Source organism: Hylobates moloch, unplaced genomic scaffold (assembly GCF_009828535.3).
Source record: "Hylobates moloch isolate HMO894 unplaced genomic scaffold, HMol_V3 SCAFFOLD_7, whole genome shotgun sequence".
Lineage (NCBI taxonomy): Eukaryota > Metazoa > Chordata > Mammalia > Primates > Hylobatidae > Hylobates > Hylobates moloch.
In genome coordinates, this window is record NW_026652282.1 from 6180209 (window position 1) to 6202844 (window position 22636).

The 22636-nt window shown below is 44.9% G+C and overlaps 1 protein-coding gene across 1 annotated transcript in view; it reads left to right on the forward strand.

Moving 5' to 3' along the window:
• The window catches only part of TBL1X (transducin beta like 1 X-linked), a 196961-nt gene that overhangs the window by 6049 nt on the left and 168276 nt on the right, over positions 1-22636 (forward strand). The gene's annotated exons all lie outside the window — the stretch shown is intronic.

A 22636-nucleotide genomic window follows, 5' to 3' on the forward strand; every position in this document is an offset into this window, starting at 1 on the left:
CTCACTGCAACCTCCACTTCCCGGGTTCAAGCGATTCTTCTGCCTCAGCCTCCCGAGTAGCTGGGACTACAGGCGTGCGCCACCACGCCCAGCTAATTTTTGTATTTTTTAGTAGAGACGAGGTTTCACCATGTGGGCCAGCATGGTCTCGATCTCTTGACCTAGTGATCTGCCTGCCTTGGCCACCGAAAGTGCTGGGATTACAGGAGTGAGCCACTGTGCCTGGCCAAAATTGAGCACTTTTATCATGTAGTATTCATGTCTTACTGGCAATGCCCTGTCAAGTTAAATAAGTTACATTTGTCTTGCGCAGGTAATAATTATGAGGTAATTTCCACAGAATCCAAGTGCCTCATTGACTTAGCTATAAAATCAAAACAGCTAATTCTGATAAGACTAAACACATGTTACTCTTAAATTGGGCTGTCTTCTGGCCACTGTTGTGCCTTTAACCTCAGCAGAAGGGGAACTGGGCTGCAGAGTGAAATTACCCGGAGGTCAAATACTGCCAATTTGACTTTTATCATAGAGACATTTTCTCCTCTTGCACCAAGGCGGTGGCTTTAATCCCTCTTCCAGTGGTGAGACAAGTGCAAAGCGTTTACAAAAGGCTTTCTCTTGTTTTGAATGCGCCAAGAAAGATTTCAAGGCCGTTAAGTTACCAATCCTTCTTTTTAAGTCTTGAAGCAATTACTGTAAGGTCAATCCCCTAATTTCCTTTCAGAGTTACCAAAGACCTCTCATGTAATCATTTGGTACTTGTTGCCATGTAGCCAGTATCACTGAGTGCTTTTACTATGAGCAAAGCACAGTGCATCGGGCAGGGAGGGATCCAAAGGGATCTTCATTTTTACCTTTGAGCCATCTGTGGTCTTGAGTGATCTACATGCAGTAGCAATTAAAAGGTCCTGATATTCTTGTTTGGGCATATTGAAAAATGTGCTCTTACAGATAGGTTTCCTCTCTCTACCCCCCCCCCCCCCAATTTTTTTATTGTGGTAAAATACATATAACAGAATTCACTATCATAACCATTTCTAAGTACACTCTTCAATGGCATTAAATATTCATAACATTGTGCAATCCTCAGCACGATCCATCTGCAGAACTTTTTCATCATACCAAACAGAAAACGGCCCCATTAAACACAAACTCCCTATTCTCCCCTCCCCACAGCCCCAGCAACCACCGTTCTACTTTCTGTCTCTATGATTTTGACACTCTAGGGACCTTTTATATGTGGGATCATATGGTATTTGTCCTTTTGTGTCTGGCTTAGCACAACGTCCTCAAGTTTCATTCATGTCATAGCATGCATCAGAATTTCCTTCCTTTTTAAGGCTGTATAATATTCCAGTGTATGGATGGACTACACTCTGTTTATCCATTCATCTGTCAGAGGACACATGGGTGGCTTTCACCTTTTGGCTGTTGTGGATGGATAATGCTGCTATGAGCATTGGCATATGTTTACTTCTCATTGATTTAAGTTTACATAGTCATGTGTTGCTAGTGGCTGCTGTATTGGACAGGACAACCCTAGGCCTGATAGCCCTGAGGACCTAGTTTGGGTGGGAAGGCAGGGGTGGCCTGCAGCGAGTTGTGGGCTGGGGGCTTTGGTGAGAGCCAGATCTGGGTTGTGAGGCCACTCGAGGCAGGGGGAATGGTGTGGCGGGAAGTGAGGCCCAAAATGAGAATTTCAGAGTTGAAAGCTTTGGAAGTAACATGATGCTCTATGACTGTGACCAGACTCAAACTGCACCAATGTGCATCTGCGATCAGGTCATTGGCATTGAGGGCCTGGTGGGAACGCCAACTCCAGTGAGCATCGTGAAATGCTCACTGCTTGGGACGTTTGCACTGTGCTTGATGTCTGGAGGTTCCATTAATGTTAAAATAGCAATTATGGGACTGGAGATTAGGTTTAATGTCTGGGTTTTCTCCACCGTCTTCAAAAGCCCAGGTCTTAGTAGTAACCATGCTGCTCTCCATTTTAGTAATTTCAGCCTGGTTTATGTTGCTCAATAGCAGAAAAGCGGTTCCAATTTCCCTTGGATATCATAAGCCATATGTTTGCCCAGGTATCCTTTCTTATTGGGAGCTATCAGTTAACACAGATTTCTCCAAGGGCACCGACTGGGAAATTAGTTTACCAAAGATAAATTTTACCTGGTAAAAGGAAAGTTTTTATGTGCGCTATCCTTAAACTAAGACACATCTGTTGAAATATTAGGATGTGCCCAGTCTCCCATCCTCTGCTGAAACTTTAGACTGTACGTCCTTCAGATGTCTTCTCTTTGGTGCTTTGTTTGTGAACAGATTAGCCTCATACTTCCTCGCTTGTAAAACTGCTATCCTATCTCTTGCTCAATGCTTTTCTTGTACCGAAGGGTGAGGGGGAGGTTCCAGCTCTGTTTTCTGTATCAGTTTCCTGGGTGATGTTTGTTTGGGGGTGCCTTGTGTCCAGAGCCCCAGAGGGTGTTTCCGTTCTCTGATGAGCCTGAAGTCTGCATGCTTCGCCTTTGGTAGGGAAAGGCAGCTGGGGAAAGGTTGCATGGCCCTGTGCCAGGGTGCCAGAGTGCGTGTGCACCTGCTGGGGAGAAGCCCGCTGGGGCCCCTCCTCTCAGCACAAGATAAGGCCTCAGGGCAGTGCAGCAGATGGAGGGCTTAGCTGTCCTTGCCAGCAAAAGCTGCTGGGAACGTGGCGCTCAGATAATAGGACGGTTGAGAAGCGGTGAGTTAGGGTTACTCTGATGGGAGATACTGAGAGGAGGGGATGACAATCTTGATTTCTTTTCCCTTTGTGAATCTTTTGGTGGCCAAAATGAGGAAAAGGATACATTGTGTTTGAGGATGACAAGGAACATCTAGGTACATTGCATACTTGATTAAATGCACAAAGACCTTCTTGTGACCTTTATCACAAGAGTGTGGTTCCATGAAGGTCGTAGGTACAATAGAAATTGTGTTGATCTGAGAGTTACTCAGATTAGGGTGCATCGTGTCACCACCATTTTGCATAGCTGTGGCACCTTGTCAAGTTAACTTTTCCTGCTTGCTTTTCCTAATCAGAAGAATGAAGCTGACCGTATCTACTCTATAGGGTGGTTTTGTGAGGTCAATGAGATTACATAGGCAAAATCTTGGTGCAGGGGCACTTGGTAAAGGTTAGTTTCTGTTATAAATTTGGGGTATTCTGTGATGATTCCTACTTCCCTCTTCTCCTCATGGCTAAGTTCTACTTATTCTTTGACGTGGCTCAGATATCACTTTCCTCAGGAAGCCCCGTTTCCCACTCAGATGGCGTTGGGCTACTCATCAGTGTTCTGTAAAATGCTGAGAATATTTTTTGTAGCACTTCTGGGTTGTTTTGTGATAGTCTTTTGGGATATCTGTCTCCTCACCAAACTGTTCTTTGTGTCATGGGCAGGCCCACGTCATCCTCGTCTTTGTAGTCCTGCACCTGGCACAGAGTCTGGCACATAGCTCAGTCAAACAGATGAAGACTGGGTTATTACATCTTCCCACTCCGCCCCCTTCATTATCAAGTCGTGGTCAGGGCATGCCCCACCAAATGCAAACCCTACTAGACGGTACGGCTGAGACTTGGAATTAGACTAACCCAGTGACTCAGGAATGTGCCACAGGACTTACTTGGCTCTAGATGGGGTCTTGAAAGACATTCATAGTTGCAGGCAGAACAGAGTATCCAGAATAGGTGCAGAATAACCTGTGTGTACACAGTAGGTGGTAGTTATAATGCAGGAAGAATTTGGCACAAGAAGTGTTACAGTTTAAAATGAAGTCGTGGGCCCTATCCACACTGGGGACAGAGATAATAGTAACTAATCGTCATCATTGTCATCACTAGCCCATTGTCAGAGGTAGCACTGAACACTTACACACTAGCCAGGATTCGGGTTCTAGAGGGTCTAGTGTACTAGTTGGGTTACCAAGACAAAGATGCAGGCATGGGGTGCAAGTTAACAAAGGTTATACACTAGGTGGCAACTGACTCACAGGAGCAAGGCATGCAGAAGCCTGGTTATTGCAGAGGATGTGGCCAGAGCCAGACAAGTGTTCTGATGCCCCTCAACTGTGTTGAAATTTGTTTGAGGCCAACCAAGTCAGCTGGCAAGGGGGAAGGCAAGCCAGAGAGAAATTGTGAACCAGAAAGGCCACACCTCTGGCAGTGGCTCTTCCATTGGAGATGAAGTCTTCTTGCCCTGTTTTTCTCTTTAAAAAGTGAGCCATTTCACAAGGGAAGTTAAATTAAAAACTGCGCTTGTTAGCGCGGAGCTGGGACAACCGAGGGAAGTGATGCCAAAGGCAATTGTTGGTCTTTCCTTCAAATATGTGCTGACTTAGGAAGAGCAACATGTTTTATATTAACAGTTAACAAAAGACTAAGTCTTTCATCACAAACAAGTCTAAATTCAGTGGTTAGGTCAGGATGATATTTTCCTATAGTTTTAAATAAGATGCTGATGTATTCACTAATGCTTTGGATGTTCTTTGGAAAAATCTCCAATTTAGTGACAAGCCCCAGGAAATATTACTGTTAGTTGGTCCAGCATCATATTGTTTGTGAAATCCCTCTTTTATTGTCTTTTAAAGGTTGTAAAATGCTTTTTCTGTCAATAATCAGAGAAGGATGCCACATTCATATTACCCCAGTTTCTAACTCAACTTCTCCTTTCCAACTGAAAACAAAAGTCAGAATTCACTTTTTGTTATGGGGCGTTAAGTAGTAAACAAAGAGATTTCACTCACCAGGGAAAAGAAGGAGCCTGCAAATCAGACAATATAAAAACATAACCAAACCATACAAAAACACAAAAATATTGCTTGGCAGAATTTAACTATAATTAATTGTAGTAATTTAATATTGTAGACACAAATGATCATAAAACCATATGGTACAATCCTTTTGTTCATGAATTTCTTATTCATCAAATGTTAGGTACGTGATGTGGGTAAGCCAGTATGTTGGGCTTCCTGCTACCAGGGCTAGAGTTGACCAGTTCAGCTCTGTTTCTCCAGTGACAAAAGAAAAAGGTATCTGCCTTGCACATGAAAACACTGGATGCTTACATTGGATTTAGCCAACAACAAACAGCAGAAATCGGTTCTGGCTAACTGAAGCTCACAGGGTTTATTAGAGTTGTTGGAGCCCATGGGAACTGATGGACGGCAAGGAGGCTTGTCGTGCAGGAGCAGCAGGAACCAAGGAAGCTTTGCAGAGATGAGAAACAAAAAACAGGGAACGCAGCAACATTCGCTGTGGCAGGAATGACTGCCACTGGTGGCCTGGACACCATCACAGCCGCAGAAGATACTTAAGACACATTTCCGTTCTAGTGTTGGTAGTTCAAGATTCAAAGTATGTGTGAAAGTGAGTGTGTGTGCATAGGCATAGTAGCTAATTGGTTGAGTTGGGGTCCATGCGCCCACCTCCAGGTTGGACCAGGGGACAAGCCATGCAGCATTTTGGTCACCCCTCACTTGGCAGTATTCCCACCAGGAATGACCCTCACTAGGATTTGAGGGGCCTGGAGTCACTACTTACTAATTTTCTTAAAGTTGACAACCATCACAAACTTCATGGTCTGGGAAAATGTGAATTAATTGCCTGATCCACTTCCATATCTTTTTTCTTTTCTTTTCTTTTCTTTTTTTTTTTTTTAACAAAAATCTGTATATTCATAGATTGTCTCTTCCTCTGCCAGTGGTTTTGCAGTAGCATTTTCAGGTGAGGAAGCAGCAAGAGAGTTTAGGGTCCAGTTTTGCCATTGCCATTGTTGTAGCGATTTACAAGTTGTTACTGCTAGTATGAACTTTTGCCTAGTTAAGTTTTGGAAACTTGCCTGTAATTGCATTTGATGGATGATAAAAATTGATAAATGACTTGATAAGTGATAAAAATTCTACGGAAGAATTTTCCACGGACTGGCTTCTGGCTTTGATCCTTTCCAACTGTGCTTCTCCTACCCTCAGGCCGCCCCTATCATGCTGTGCTTGTCTGGCCCCACTCACCCTGTCCTGACACTGGGTGATTTATTTCCAAATGAATTGCTCCTGGAAGCCGTTTCGACACCATTACAGCGGGCAGCAACACAGCTGTCTTGGATACTCCTGGACCATGTAGATAGATGTAACCACAGCATTTCGGCAGCTCCACTTCCCCAGCATTTTCTTTTAGAATGGGGGCATCAGAGTCGAAGGAGGTAACTGTGGGTAGTGTGTCTTGTCTTTGGAAATTTTCATCATGGCCTGAGCTTGTGAACACTCTGCCTTGGCCCCTCCTTGCACTTTGGAAGAGACTGGAGCAGGAGCGGGCAGCGTTGCATTCACAGCATGGTAACTTCTCTCCTCTCAGCGCTATTTGTAAGGCAGAATGGGAAAGGAAACTCCCCAGAGGGAAACTGGGCCCCTGTTAGGTAGGGCTAGCAAGAGGTGGTTAAGACGTGAGCATCCGCTGTACAGACTGTATTCTCCACGACTGTATATTTTTTGTTGTTCATAAGAGCCCCGAATTGCAATGAGTGCGATTTTCCCCGGACGCTGCAGTGTATGGAGAAGCTGTCACTTGTCACATGACAGCTCAGTCATTCGATCCCTGGGTGCTGCAGAGAGGGAAGAATTGGCCTCACAGGGGGAGTGCCAGCCCGTGGCCTGTCCCCTGCCACGTGTCACCATACTGAACGTTTGTGTGTGCTCTGTGTGTTTTCAAAACACCTTCATGTCACCTGCCCCGGACTCATCCCTGTGAGCGAGGCAGGGTGGGCGTTACCATCCCTCTGGACCAACAAGGACAGAACGGCTTGAGACGCACAGGGTAGCTTCCCCATGGCTGTGGAGGCATAGAAAGTGGGGGCACGGGACGTGAATCCGTGTGCTGGGATTCTGGCCGCCTGTGCCTGCCGATCACCCTCAGTGCCTCCCTGGATTTGATTTTGTGGCTCTTCTGGGTGTGCGTGTGAGTGTGTTGTGGGAAAGTCTGTTGTCTAGGGGAAGGAACGGGAAATCAGCCAGCCAGGAATCTCTGTGGGGTGGTCGGCCTGAGTTGGCCATATCCAAGCTCTGCGTGTGTCTCACTTTTCAGAGTAGCAGGAAGGCCGGGTGACTTTGCAATCAGATGGGTATTTTCCTGATTCGAAGAGACTTGGCTTCTTCCCCCGCCCCTCCTTCTCCCTCCTCCCCCCTCCTCCCTCTTGCTGGCTCACGAACTGACTGGGGCATCCCAGCCCACCCATGGGAGGCCAGGAGAAAGAGGAGGCAGAGCTGTCAGAGTGTGGCCCTTCGTCTTGGGGGTGTGCAGGTAACCGCTCCTGCCCCTTAATGGCTCTCCTGTTTCGGGTATAAGGGATGTTGTCCAAACCATGTATGGGACTCTCTGTTGACAGTTGTTTTTAAATTGCCTATTTAATTGAGCTTCTCTAAAGTCTTCTTTGCGCCAAGTATCGGGACAGGTGATAGAAATAGAAAATTCGACACAAATCGAAAATTCCAGTATCAAAAATGACAGCGATGTACCCTGGCCCCTTAACGCAGCCAAGAAACAGGGGTGAAGGGCTACTCTCCACATATGGAGCAGGCCACCACCCTTGAGTGACAGTAGCCGAACACAGAACATTCTCTGTAGATGTCACTGAGGCTTAAACTCATTATGTTTTAAAGGGATAATCTGCTATTCTTAAGAAAACAAAAAAACAATCACAAATCTCCCTGCCCTCCCCACCCCTGCTGCCACTTAGATCCTGGTAGGGTCTGACGGGGAGTTTTGCAAGGAGTTGGGGCAAATTACTCCAGCAGATACTTCCACCCAGTATCCCAAGAAATGTGTGTAAATGTTGTTATGAATTATTTAAAAGTATTCCAAACTCCTACTAATTATTATGTGTTTGCTCAAGTCAAGATCAGGAGAAATACAGGCATTGCTATCTCATGGGGCCTGTGAAACTCTGGTGAGGTATCCTAGTCGAAGAGCTTGGGGCCCCATGGTGTCTGGAAAGCGGGCTCCACTGGAGATTCTGGCTGTTTTCAGCTTGATGCGCGCAGGGTCCCCTGGAGAATGTCAGGCCTGCCTGAGTGTGCAGAGGTGAGGGCTCTTCACACCTGCCCAGCATGTACGTGGCTGGGAGACTCCAGAGAGACATGCAAAAGTGCTCTTCACTAGACAGCGTGGCACAAATGCAAAGTGAGTGGGTTTTTTTTTCCTTAAACGACAGTGAACATTTATTTCAATATTTATTTTGCTTATTTTAATATTTTACTCAATATTTATTTTTATTTTTATTTTTTTGAGACGAAGTTTCACTCTTGTTGCCCAGGCTGAAGGGCAATGGTGCGATCTCTGCTCACTGCCACCTCCGCCTCCCGAGTTCAAGCGATTCTCCTGCCTCTGCCTCCCGAGTAGCTGGGATTATAGGAATGCACCACCACGCCTGGCTACTTTTTTGTAGAGACAGGGTTTCTCCATGTTGGTCAGGCTGGTCTTGAACCCTTGACCTCAGGTGATCCGCTTCCCTTGACCTCCCAAAGTGCTGGGATTACAGGCGTGAGCCACTGCACCCGGCCTCAATATTTATTTCAATACAGAAACTGACTTAATTGGGTATTTTGTTGAAGGCAAATAGTAGCAAAGTGGGACTGGTGTGAGGCAGTGGAATAACAGTGAAATCCAAGGTTTATGTAGTTATTTTCCCCCCACCTTTTTTTTTTTTTTTGAGATGGAGTCTCGCTCTCTTGTCCAGGCTGCAGTGCAGTGGCATGATACCAGCTCACTGCAACCTCTGCCTCCCGGGTTCAAGTGATTCTCCTGCCTCAGCCTCCTGAGTAGCTGGGATTACATGTGCCCGCCACCACGCCCAGCTAATTTTTGTATTTTTAGTAGAGATGGGGTTTCGCCATGTTGGCCAGGCTAGTCCCCCCATTTTTATGGTTTGAAAAATTTCAAACCCTGGCTGGGTGTGGTGGCTCATGCCTATAATCCTAGCACTTTGCGGGACTGAGGCAGAAGGATCATTTGAAGCCAGGAGTTCGAGACCAGCCTGGACAAATAGCAAAATCCCATCTCTGCAAAAAATAAAAAAATGAAAAATTAGCCAGGTGTAGTGGTGCGTATCTGTAGTCCTACTACTTGAGAGGCTGAGGTGGGAGGATCGCTTGAGCTCAGGAGTTCAAGGCTTGTAAGCCTTGATTGCACCACTACACTCCATCCTGGGTGACAAAGTGAAACCCTGTCTCAAGGAAAAAAAAAAAATCCAAACCCTAAGAAAAGCTTAAAGAATAGATTCATGGATCGTTAAACATTTTTACCAAATGCACCTTTTGTCTCATTACTCTAAGGTTGCTCCCTTTCCCCCCCCTCACTCTCCTCTTCTCCTTCCCGTCACTCCATGGATGTGTAGGACATTGTCCTACAAAACCATAGTATTTACATTCTTGGGGTTGTCACACCTCATAATTAAACATATGATGGTTTTATTAAGTATGCTGTCACATGTGAATTTCTCCAGTTGTTTGATCCAAGTTGTACTCATGGATAGTGTATTGTATTTTATGTCTCTTTAGTCTCCTGTATTCTAGAGGAGTCTCCCAGTCTTCTTCTGTGACATAGGAGTTTGGGGATTTGTCTGTTTCCCGATGTGATTAGAGTGATGTTGAACAGTTTTGGCAGGAATGCTGCACAGCTGATGATTATATTTCCCATTGCATCCCCTCAGGAACTCAGAGTCTCCTTCTCAATCCTTGGTGAAGGTGTATCCACCAGATGGCTCCCTGTTGAAGCTCCCTTCTCTCTGTTACCAATGAGTAATCTATGTTATGATACAGTGAGATGGTGTGATTATTCTGTTCCTCACGATGGTTTTCCTTTGGTGGTTTTAGCATCCATTGATTACCATAAATTAATTAATCCAGCTTTGGCGAGCTATGGCTTGCCGTGGCGGCTCACGCCTGTAATCCCAACACTTTGGGAGGCCAAGGCGGGTGGATCACAAGGCCAGAAAATTGAGACCATCCTGGCTAACACAGTGAAACCCTATCTCTACTAAAAGTACAAAAAATTAGCTGGGCATGGTGGCGGGCGCCTATAGTCCCAGCTACTCGGGAGGCTGAGGCAGGAGAGTAGCCTGAACCTGGGAGGTGGAGCTTGCAGTGAGCCGAGATCGCGCCACTGTACTCCAGCCTGGGTGACAGAGCAAGACTTCGTCTCAAAAATAAATAAATAAATAAATAACCCAAAAAACTCCACCAAGTCTGTTCACTACTTATGTGTTGTCTGTTTACGGTTGCTTTTGCGCTACAGCAGCAGAATTGAGTTGGGACAGAGACCAGATAGCCAAAAATATTTTCTATTTAGCTGAATCCTGATCTAGTATATATTTTTGGTCAAAAAATGATGCATTTCTAATACTTCTATTTATTTTTCATTTATTAGTTGGCATTCTTAAAGAAGAGCTTTCTGTTTTGACCTTTAAAAATCACTATGAACTCATCTATTCTTAATTTTTAAAAATGTGTCATACGTTGTTGTCATTATTCTTTTAGATGCACAATGTTGCCCTAAATTTGCCCAGTGGGAACCCCTTCAGGATGGGCACTGTGTTCTTCTGTCATGCCCCCTCAGGATGGGGCCTAGGTTCTTTTGTTATGCTCCTCTAAGGCCCTTTAATCTATGTCGTTTCATTTTTGTTGTTGTTGTTTTTGTTTTGAGACAGGGTCTCACTCTATCACCTAGGCTGGAAGTGCAATCGCACGATCTCGACTCACTGCAACCTCCACCTCCTGGGTTCAAACCGTTCTCCTGCCTCAGCCTCCCAAGTAGCTGGGACTACAGATGTGTGCCACCACGCCCAGCTAATTTTTGTATTTTTGGTCGAGACAGGGTTTCACCATGTTGGCCAGGCTGGTCTCAAACTCTTGACCTCAAGTTATCCACCCGCCTTGGCCTCCCAAAGTGCTGGGATTACGAGCATGAACCACTGTGCCCAGCCTCATATCTGTGTCCTTTCTTTCTGGGACCGGAAGAGGTTTCAGGTTCCCAGTGGAAATTCCCCGCCCCTCATCTTGAATCAGCCTTTGGCCAAAGAGCCTTGGAGAATGATATTTAATATTTAAAAACCAGGAACTGAGAACTGAGTGTGCTCATTGCTATGGGGATATCATTGCTCCTGGGCTCCCTGGGTGCAGAGACCCAGGGAAATAGATGTTTCTGTGTATGCTTTCACACTGTCCCTCCCTCTCAAGCCCAACTCCACAGGATGCTTCCTCACCTTCCTCTTGCCATCTAGTATCACGCTTCTGTAGTGAGAATCTGCTGCCTACAGCAATGACATATTGACACATGCATTCTCTTCTATAAGAAACAGTAAAAGGTTTCAGAAATTTTCACATTGGTGCTGCCACCACCACTGCTACCAAAACAATGAAATAAAGTTCAAGATTCCTTGAAATTCTCTTGTCCTTAGGACGTATCTCACTGTGGGTGTACAGACAATATACAAAAGTTACTTAATTTTTCTCCGATGTTTATATTACCAATTTGGTATGTAAGTTAAATTATTCATCTTTATTGAATTTTAAGATATGCATATTTTATCCTCTTTGAGTTAAGTATTTTTCAAATATAGAAAACATTTACGTGGTCCAAAGTCAAAACTCTGTTAATAGGTTTTCTCAGAGTTCTCAGCTCCCATCCTTATCCCACCACCCCATTTTCACTCACCTCTTCAGTTCATTGCCCTTACTTTTTGCCTTATCTTTTTATTGTGTTTCTTTTCACATCTATTTAGTGCTTTTAAGCCCCCCATTTAAAGGTCTAATGCTAAGTCTTACGTGTATACCAGCAAAAATGTCACCTTTTTAAGTAGACTTTTGTGACCAAAACCTTATTATCAAAGCGTGAAAGTTGAGACTGTCTAGGGAGTTTTCATCATGGTGGTTGGACAGTGTGTGGAACTGAAATGTACAGCATTTGTACACGCAGGTCAGTTATTGAGAGAACTGATCCGAAACCGTGACGTCTGCCAATAAAATGTACTTTACCAAATATCTGCTCAAAATGCCCATGTCTCCTTAATGTCAATACCCAACACATGGGTGCATCCAGTTTTAGTCTCAAATATTTTAAGATTTATTAAGCTTGGTTTGCAGGAGTTTAGTGTTCTTGGAATTAGAAGGATTTCTCTAGTGATGTGGTGAGAAGAGATAAACCTGGGACCTTTTGTGTTTTCTTGATACGCACATTTATGTTCTGTGCAACACAGGAATTGTCAGGAACCTGCAATGCAATCTTTCTTGACTTATAATCATGCAAAATGTGGAATAAAAAGTAAAGCGCAAAGTTTAAGTGGTAAGTGTTATAATTCATGTGAACAATATGATGCTTTTTCTCATGCTTGCTTGAAGACAGCAGCTGGCCCTTGAGTTCAGTCTCTTAGTGCAAACAGCCTCCAAAGAAAGTGCATTGCACTAAGGAAGCCCTTTTCGTCTCACAAAGGGCAAAGTCTGGATTGCCTCTCCTTTCTCTGTTGTCTTTGCCTGTTGCTTCCTGGACCCCAGCCAGTCTTCCCAGGCCTGGAGCTGGGTCAGCTGAGTCTGCGGCCAGGAGGTGGGGGTCCACGTCCACTGTGCTCCTCAGCGGCAGGTTCTGCAAACTGCAGCCCGTGGGGCAGACTCCACCTCTAGCCTGAGTGAGGCCATCCAGCTGAGAATGGCTTTGACATTTTTAAATGGCCAAGGTGAAAAAACTAAAAGAGGATTATGTCATGACACATGAAAATGATATACAATGAAAGTTTCAACTGTCGTACATTTTGATTTTTGTCAATCAAAGTTTCAGAGATTTATTTTCTCTTTTTATTAAATGTCACTACATAATATACTTGATTTTGCCTTTCTGCTCACTGAAGCTAAAATATTTACTGTCTGGCCCTTTCCAGAAAGAGTCTGCCGACCCCCTCTCTGTGGAATGAGAGCTTCCAAAAAGATGCAGAAGACCGTGCATCCCAAGCAGTTGTAAAAGCCACTCACATTCATAGGTTTAATGACTCAAAAGAAAGGGCGCTTGTTCCCTCCCTTCCTTCCCGGGCAGGCTTCTTTTTGGAATGGAGTTCCGTTATACAGAAAGTTGTTCTCACCGGGCAGAATTCTGCGATGCCTTCACTTGATGGCTGTTTCTTCGGGGACGGGAGGGCTGGGGGTCAGGATCTGATCTGACACGAATGGTTCAGAGTCTGGACTTAGTAGCTCAGAGCAGTTCACTGATTTAGGATCTCTGGAGGAAAAGAGTAGTGAGTCACTGGCGCCTTCTGCTCAGCTCCTAACAGCAGTGTAAAGGATGCTCTCATGACACCCAGCCTTCAACCCAGGAGGGTGGTGGCAGATCAGACAGCTCTGGAAATGCAGGGCACAATGCGCAGAGGGTTGCACCACAACAGCAGTCACTCGGTGCCCGCCTGGAGCACTGCTCTCATTTCCAGAGTCCCTGTATTTCTGATCGTGGCTGCTTTAAAAAGGAGGTGTGGGCCTGGGATCCCAGAAGTATTCCTCTGTGATTCTGCACCACGGCTTTACCTTAATTGGGGGTGTAGGGGGTGGGGAGAAAGAGGCAGACAGACGAAAGCAGGGAAATCCTTCTTGGAGTCATAGTTAAAAGGATAAAATAAGAGCTTTAATGTAGCCTCCGTTTCCAGCAATCTATTTTATTCTTTGTCCACAAACTGAATGAAAATAAGCAGTCATTCAAAACTGGTATTTATGTAATCTACAAAAAATCAACCAAGGAAAAGATGGAATGGGGCTTAATACAATACAGGGCTGTCTCCGGAGTTCCCTTCCTTGATTGCAGGCTTTTGGTGTAAAGCCCCCAAAAGAAAGCAAGTTTGATTTTTATTAGACTCTTCAAAATCATTTCGGTAAAATATTGACTTTTTTTGTGTGTGGAAAAATGACTTCTATGAATTGTCTTGTAAGAGTGTGCATTTTGGTCATTTTTATGGAATGTAGGAAAAAAATGTGGGGTACTCTTTATTGCATTTTTAAGACCTTACAAAGAAGATAATTCTGATTGTAACTCATTATAATCTGGGAAAGTAGATTGTTGTGGTTTCAAGGACTGCGTGTGCTTTAAATAATCATAGGCTGCTCTCAGTACTTGGGAACTTTTGGTAGAATACAGCAGTGCTTCTCAACCAGGGCAGTTGTGTTCCTTAGGGGACATTTGGCAGTGTCTGGAGACATTTTTGGTTGTCACGTTTTGGAGAAACGGGTGGTGCTCCTGGCATCTAGTGGGTAGAGGCCCAGGATGCTGCCAAACGTCCTACAGTGTGCAGGACAGCCCCCCCCAACCAAGAATGATTTAGCCCCAGATGTTCATAGCGCTAGAGGTGGAGGAACTGCCTCGGGGGATGTGTAGGAACTTTACTTTATGGGTTTTTAATGCAAAATGTATGTATAGACACATAACATATATACACGTGTACATACAAACGTAGATGACTCTGCTCAGCGCACGCATGAAGTATGCAGTGCACCTGTCCCCTGGGATCTGGTTATAGGATGTGTGTCCAGCCTGTGCCCAGGGGATCAGTTTCCTTTGTGCTGCTGCAGTACCTCATCAGCATGGGGAGGGGGAGGTCGGTTATGAGGAGGCCCTTTTGGGGTAGAGTGGAGGAATGGTGCCGCCTGGTCAAGGCCTTGCATGGGGTAGTGTTCTCTGTACAGTTCTAGGTGAGGTGGTGAGCACGTTCCCATGCATTCTTCATGGTGGCGGTGACGCTGATGTTAAGACCAAGGGGCCTCTCTTGTTCTGCTCAAGGTTCCAAGTAGAGTAGGTTTTCTATTTTCAAAATGTAGTTCACGGCGTCCCAATTTTTAGTGCAGCGTATTTCAACAAAATGTCCTTTTACACATACAAATGGTTTATGTTGCGAGGTCCCCCTCAGCTTCCTGGTGTGGAATCAGTGATGGGTAAAGGCAGAGAGGCTCTCAGGCTGATATATACTCCCTATGAAGATGGGGGAAGAACTGTGTTGGCCCATGGGTGTTTGGGGAAACACTTGTATTCCACGGTATTTGTGGAGAAGATACGGGATGTTTTTCCATGTTGGGCTTCGGATATGAAGTTTGAGGAAGGAGAACGGAGTCCTGGTGCACACCTCTCCTAAGCACATGCATGCCGGCCACTCTGCTGGCTCCAGAGTCATCCAGAGCATCGAGCATAGTTTTTCCCCCGGAGACCCTCCAATCTGGTCAGATAGGGAGGCTGCGAGTCTGGTGACCCCCACTGCGGGGGGCAGAGCTAGTGCAGGTGGTGCTGAGCTGACCGGGAGAAGAAGGGCCTGCAGGACCGTCTGCAAAGCCCTTAGGGGAGGGAGGAAGTGAGGAGTTTGGTTTCCGAAACGGCTGGTCCAAGAGAGGCCAGGTTCATCGCTGTGCGGTGAGGTGGCACTGGAAGGAGGGAGTCCTCAGATGGGCCACCCTTTGGGGCTATAAGTCTCGTGGTTATGTTTCTCTTGGCTTCAAGATAACATTTCTAGTTTGGGTGTTTGGGGATGATGAGGTTGGGGTGTTTGGGAATTGAGGTGGCCGCGTAGGCATTGAGGAAGATACTGGTGTTTTGTGCCGTCAAAGGGCAGTGGTGTGGAGCTCAGATCCCAGCTCTGACCCTTTGTGGTCTTGGGGGATCGTCCATCATCAGTCTGTCTATCCGTGACTTGGGGATAACAGTACATGTGAGCGTGAAATAAGATAAGAGTATAAATCGCATCGATGTTTGTGTGTCAAGGTTGCCTGCGGAGGAGTTGGCTGGGCTTGCACTAACGCTTGGTTCTTTGTATCACTCCGACCTAAACCACCACACTTCCAAGGCAGAGTCTAAAGCCTGTCCTCTCACAATCTTCCACAGATGAGTAGGAGGCCGTAGACCCTGTGAGTACAGAGTCCTAAAAGGAGGCAGAAATGTGTGAATCTGGCCAAAGTAAAGAAAGGGTGCTACTACTGGTCAACGTCGTTGCAAGAATGCTGGCTTTTGCAACTCCAGTTTCTGCTGCTATCACCTGCTGCTTGTGTCTTGTTTCCTGGGCTCCAGATCATTTTCACATTTCTCAAAATGGTCCTTGGTAGCTGTGGGAGATGGAATAATGGCCCTCAAGGTGTATCTCCATCCCAATCCTGGAACCTGTGAATAGGTCATTCTACATAGCAAAGTGGACTTTGTGAATGTGATTTAAGGATCTCAAGGCCAGGCGCAGGGGCTCATGCCTGTAATCCCAGCACTTGGGGAGGCTGAGGTGGACGGGTTATTTGAGCCTAGGAGTTCAAGGCCAGCCTGGGCAAGAGAGAGAGAGACCCTGTCTCTAGAAAAAATTTAAAAATTAGCTGGGCATGGTGGCACGTGCCTGTAGTCCCAGCTACTCAGGATGCTGAGGTGGGAGGATTACTAAAGGCCAGGAGGTTTAGGCTGTATTGAGCCATGTTGGCGCCACTGCACTCCAGCCTGGACAACAGAGCAAGACGCTGTCTCAAAAACCAAAAACAAAAGGATGTCGAGATGAGGTTGGGGAGGTTGTCTGGGTGGGCCCAGAGCAATCACAGAGGTGCTTCTGAGTGGAATAGGGAAGCCGGGGGAACAGAATCCCAGAGGAGATAGGAGGATGGGCGCAGAGGCCCCAGTGGTGCGGGCCCATGAGCCAAGGGATGCTGGCGGCCTCTAGAAGCTGGACAAGGCAAGGAATCGGATTCTCCCCTGAGCCTTTATAAAAGGACACAGCCCTGTGACCCATTTTAGACATTGCACATCCAGAACCTAAGAGAGTGTGTCTGTGTTGCTTGTGGTAGCCGAGCTGGAGATTCTCTGTGACAGCAGCAACAGGAAACGCAGACAGTGGGTGAGCACCAGATGGTAGAGTCAAATTGAATATGCTGGAGCAAGGAGGGTCAGCTAATCACTGGCAGAAGATCAGGGCCTGGGACTTTGGCTAACTGTTTGTATGGATTCCTTCCTCTTGCAATGAGAAATGACAGCCTCGTGGTGAAATTTGTTAGCTGTTTATCATTTTCATTGATCTGATTCTACTAGTGTGATTTATGCTAAGCATAAATGACCAAAGTTGACTGTGGTTTTTTGAAGAACATTGGAAAATAAACCTACAAAATTACGTTTTTATAATAATGGTTCAGTCCAAAATAAAGGAATATATTCATAGAAATTAGCTAAAATTATAAAGGGTTAGTTACATACATCTTCTTCTTAAAGGTGCTGGTACTAACACTGGAAGAAGCTGTACAACTGGGCAGGTTGTTTTTTGTTTTTGAGACTAGGTGTCACTGTCACCTCAACCTCCCCAAGCTCAGGTGATCCTCCCACCTCAGCCTCCTGAGTAGCCGCGACTACAGGTGTGCACCTCCACACTTGGCTAATTTTTGTATTTTTTATAGAGATGGAGTTTCACCATGTTGTCCAGACTGGTCTTAAACTCCTGGGTTCAAGTGATCTAGACGCCTTGGCCTCCCAAAGTGCTGGGATTACAGGCATGAGCTACGGTGCCTGGTCTCAATTTTTAAAAACATATTTTACCATCACTTTCCAAGCTTTTTGTCCTATGTGACAACAGAAAATTGAATTTCTTAATCCACTTACATTGAATTTAAAATCCACGTAGGAAAGCGGGCTTCAGGTATTAGAATTATTAACTCCGAATAAGCAGATATTCTAGCATATTTTGTCTTCCAGATTGTGTTGTGATTGTAACAAGACACATTTTATGCATTTTAGTTTTCATCACAAACTGGCTGAAAATCATGTTATGTACAAATATGACTTGATTCAATACAATTTATTGTTGGGGTGTAATTTGGATTAGAAAGCCATTTGTATACCTCTTACTCACTTACATTATGCTATTATGCTTTTGACATCAGAGGAAATACACTTACTTAAAATCCTCACAGATCCCAGAGCAAATGAAGAGTTTTTGTTCTTTTAAAAATTGGAAGTAGTCTAGTTTTCTGATTGTACAGTAACAATGTAATATGTATTGTCTTTATCATATATACACACATACATAGATCATCTTCCCTTCAAAGATCTCAGATCACTTTTTTAAAAAACAGCTTTACTGAGGTATAATTTACATACCATAAAATTCCCCTATTGTAAATGTACAGGTTCAGTGAATTTTAGTAAATTTACAGAGTTGTACAGACATCGACACAGCACAATTTTAGAACACTGTCATCACTCTAGGAAGTGTCCCTGTAACCATTAGCAGTCACGCCCTCCCCAGCCCCCGGCAGCCACTGATCTATTTTATGTCTCTGGATTTGCATATTCTGGACATTAGGTATAAATCCAATCATATAACCTGTGATCTTTTATGTCTGGCCTTGTTCATTTAGTTTTCAACGTTCATCCATGTCGTAGCATGGATTGATCCTTCACTTTTTGTTTTATTTTGTGTTTTTTAGAAACAGGGTCTTGCTCTGTTGCCCAGGCTGGAATGTAGTGGTAGGATCATAGCTCGGTGCAGCCTCAAACTTCTGGGCTCAATCAGTCCTCCCACCTCAGCTTCCCAAATAGCTGGGACTGCAGGCAGACAACACCATGCCTGGCTAATTTGTTTTTAGTTTTGTAGAGAGAGTGTGTTGTTATGTTGCCTAGGCTGGCCTTGAACTCCTGGGCTCAAGCGATCCTCCTGTTTCAGCCTCCCAAAGCCTTGGGATTACAAGTTTAAACCACCACACCTGGCCTGTTTTTTTTTATTGTTAGATAATATTCCATTGTTATGAATATCCCACATTTTTAGATTGATTCATCAGTTGATGGACATTTGGTTGCTTCCATTTTTTTTGCTGTTACAAATAAAGCTGCTGTGAGCCCTTGTGTACAGGTGTTTACACGCACATATGCTTTTATTCCTCTGGGGTAGATTTCTAGGAGTGGAGTCGCTGAGTCATATGGCAATGCTATGTTTAACTTTTCGAGGAACTGCCAGGCTGCTTTCTATAGTGGCTGCAGCATTTCACATTCCCACCCAAATGTATGAGGGTTCCAGTTTCTCTATATCCTCGCCAACACTTATTATTCTCTCTCAGAGAACTTTCTGAATCTCTCTTATAATGCCCAGAGGGTTCCTTGTTGAAGATGAAATTAGGAACTACCATGAACTGCTTTAGGAAACCTGGAAGAAAGGAGTCAGGCCCCTCTTTCATATCTATGCAGTGTAACTGGCCTCTCAGAAAGAGATTGATTGGAGTGGATGGGAGAATAAAGAAATGAATGGGTTAGGTGCAGTAGCTTACACTTGGAATCCCAGCACTTTGGGAGGCTGAGGTGGGAGGATCGCTTGATCCCAGGAGTTCAAGATCAACCTGGGCAACATGGCAAAACATCGTCTCCACAAAAAAATACAAAAATTAGCTGGGCATGGTGGCACACACCTGTGGTTCCAGCTACTCGGGAGGCTGAGATGGGAGGATTATTTGAGCCCAGGAGTTAGAGGCTGCAGTGAGCTATGATTGTGCCACTGTATTCCAGCCTAGGTGCCGGTGAGACTGTGTCTAAAAAAAAAAAAAGAAAAAAAAAAACAGTACAAAGTGTTCAGTGCCGTCAGATGTTCTGAATATAGTATGATGAGAACGCAGTGGTGGGGGAGAAGGTGGATAAGTTTCTGTGGCTGCTGTAACAAACTACCACAAACCTAGGTGCTTAAAACAACACACATTTACTATCTTAACAGTTCTGGGCTGGGTATGGTAGCTCATGCCTGTCATCTGAACACTTCAGGAGGCTGAGGTGCAAGAATTGCTTCAGCTCAGGAGTTCGAGACCAGCCTGGGCAACATGGGAAGACCCTGTCTCTCTCTAAAAATAAAGCCAGGCATGGTGGTCCACACCTGTAGTGCCAGCTACTTGGAGGCTGAGGCAGGAGGATCACTTGAGTCCAGGAGGTCAAGACTGCAGTGAGCCATGCGGGTGCTCCAGCCTGGATGACAGAGCAAAACCTTGTCTCTATAAAAAGAAACTGGGGAAAAAAAAAAAAAGTAGTTCTAGAGGTCATAAGTTCCAAATGGGTCTTATTCTGCTAAAATCGAGGCATCTGAAGGGTGGTGGTATTTTCTGAAAGCTCGAGGGTTAAGTGTCTGGTGGTTTTTTTTTTTTTTTTTTTTTTTTGCCTTTTTTTTTCTTTCTCAGTTTCTAGAGGCTGCCCACATTCCTTCGCTCATGGCCCCTTCCACCATCTTTAAAGTTAGAACTGCTTGTTCGAGTCTTTTTCACATTGCATTTCCCCTTTCACGTTGAAAGCACTCTTCTGATGAACCACTTCTGTTAAAACCACTCTTATGATCCAAGATAATTTACTTTTTTAAAAGATGAACTGATTAGCAGCCCGAATTCCACCTGTAGCCTTCATTCCTCCCTGCCATGCAACTTAAGTTGTTCATGGTTTCTGGGAATCAGGATGTGGACACCTTGGGTGGGGATGGACCTTAACTCTGGCTGCCACTGATGGTGCCTGGTCAAAGTATTCTATAGGATTTATTCTTGGAAGCGGCATTAGCCCCAAGACCCTACTTTGCTGGTTGTGTAAGAAACACGAGGTCAGTCAGGCAGTAAGAGGAACATGGACTTGTTTTCTGAAACAGCGACACAATCCGTTACATGTTTTCGAATGATGAGATGAGACCAGACTTCTGCTTTAGGAAGGAAGAGTCACAAGGTTTTGTGGATTTGCAGGGGAAACAGGCAGGCAGAGGGAGTTCTGTGTTATCGTCCAGAGGCTAGGGTGCCAAGGAGGGCAGTGGCAGTGGGCTTGGAGAGATGCAATGGGGCTGCTTTGGGGCTGGGGCGACAGGACTGGGGTGTGATTGATGGAATACCAGGAGGGGGATGGGAGAGGGAAAGAGATGAGTCCAGGATGACAGTTGGAAAGTCCTGGACTTTGGAGTAAAGAGTAGTGATTGAGGAGCTAAAGGGTAGACTCAGGCTGGGGAGAGCAAATTTACTTTTGAAACAGTGACCTTTGGATGCTGGACAGGGAGATACGAAGCAGGCAGAGGAAACATGGGCGTGAAATAGAGCTTCAGCATTTTCTGCAAAGAAGCCACCACATTCGGTGACATGACAACGGAGTGATGCCAGAGGGAAGAGAAGTACAAAGGCAGAGCACTGGGGAAATGCCTGTGTTTAATGGGCGTGGAGAACCCGCTTAATAAGGAATCGGAATATATTGCTGGACTGAAACAAAAGTCCTCATTAGCTCATTAAATGTTTCCTGGAATTTCCAATCAAATCTGTGAAACAATTTTAATGCTAGATGTTTTGCAAGTATTTCTCTGGAAATCTGGAAATTTGTCCACAGACACACCAGGCATTGTTTATAAACTGAAGTCAGTTGACTTAAGTGTTTTGCAAATGTCTATGGACCCTAGTGTGATTAATAGAAACATAAATTATTTTAAAGGTGTCACTCAACTTACAGTCACTCTGTATTTTTGCCATTTGGTATTTTTTCCTGAAACGTTACATAATAAGAGTGCAGCATGCTTTCTTTATGTAGGAGATCTGTGAAACTTTTTGACAATTAAAAATTGGTTTTTGGCCAGGCACAGTGGCTCACACCTGTAATCCCAGCACTTTGGGAGGCCGAGGAGGGCAGATCACCCAAGGTCAGGAGTTTGAGACTAGCCTGGCCAACATGGCGAAACCCTGCCTCTACTAAAAATACAAAATTAGCCGGGCGCAGTGGCGCATGCCTGTAATCCCAGCTACTTGGGAAGGTGAGGCAGGAGAATCGCTTGAACCTGGGAGGTGGAGGCTGCAGTGAGCCGAGATCTTGCCGTTGCACTCCTGCCTGGGTGACAAGAGTGAAACTCCATCTCAAAAAAAAGGAAGGGGGGAAAAATATATATATATATATATATATAAATTGGTTTTTGCTGTTTGTTGTGGCATCACTTGCAGTTACAAAGAGGTGAACATAGTGGTTACAGATTGGATAGTAAGGCAGGACCTGGCCGTATGATGGGTTACTAGGCACCTGTTAAAAATAGTACTGTGGAAGTGGTATATTTATTGGCGTGTCCATGTGTTTACAATATATTGCAATGGTGTTACTGTAATCCCCAGCAGCCCAGCTGGGACTCTGAGAGCTCTAAGATGTGTCCTTGGAGTAAACCAAGCTGCAAGGAGGTTTGTACACTTCTGTATTGTTTATCCACTCATAAATTTGATTTACATAGCTGAACTTTGGTGTTGTACAGTTATCTCATATTGAGGGTTATTTTAAGAAGTGTCCCAAGGAACGGTGTCGTGTGTTTACTGAGGATAGCGTTGTACGTAGTCCACAATTTCCTCTTTCTGGGAGAAATTTTGCACATGTATCAGAAGTCTAGAAGCTGTGTTTCTGATATTTGTATCTTCTTTATTGTTTAGATACTGTGAATCCAGCATCTAACTATATAGTTCCTTCTCTGAGGTCTAGGAAACTTGGAATTGGATTGACAATTCCCTTCCAAGTGATTTCAGGTTGTATCCGACTGCAAACTTTGGGTACCGCCTTCCCGTCTCAGCTTCATCTCCTTTGTCCTACCGTGATCTTCTTTTGGCCCCAGTTTACCCAGTGAATTAC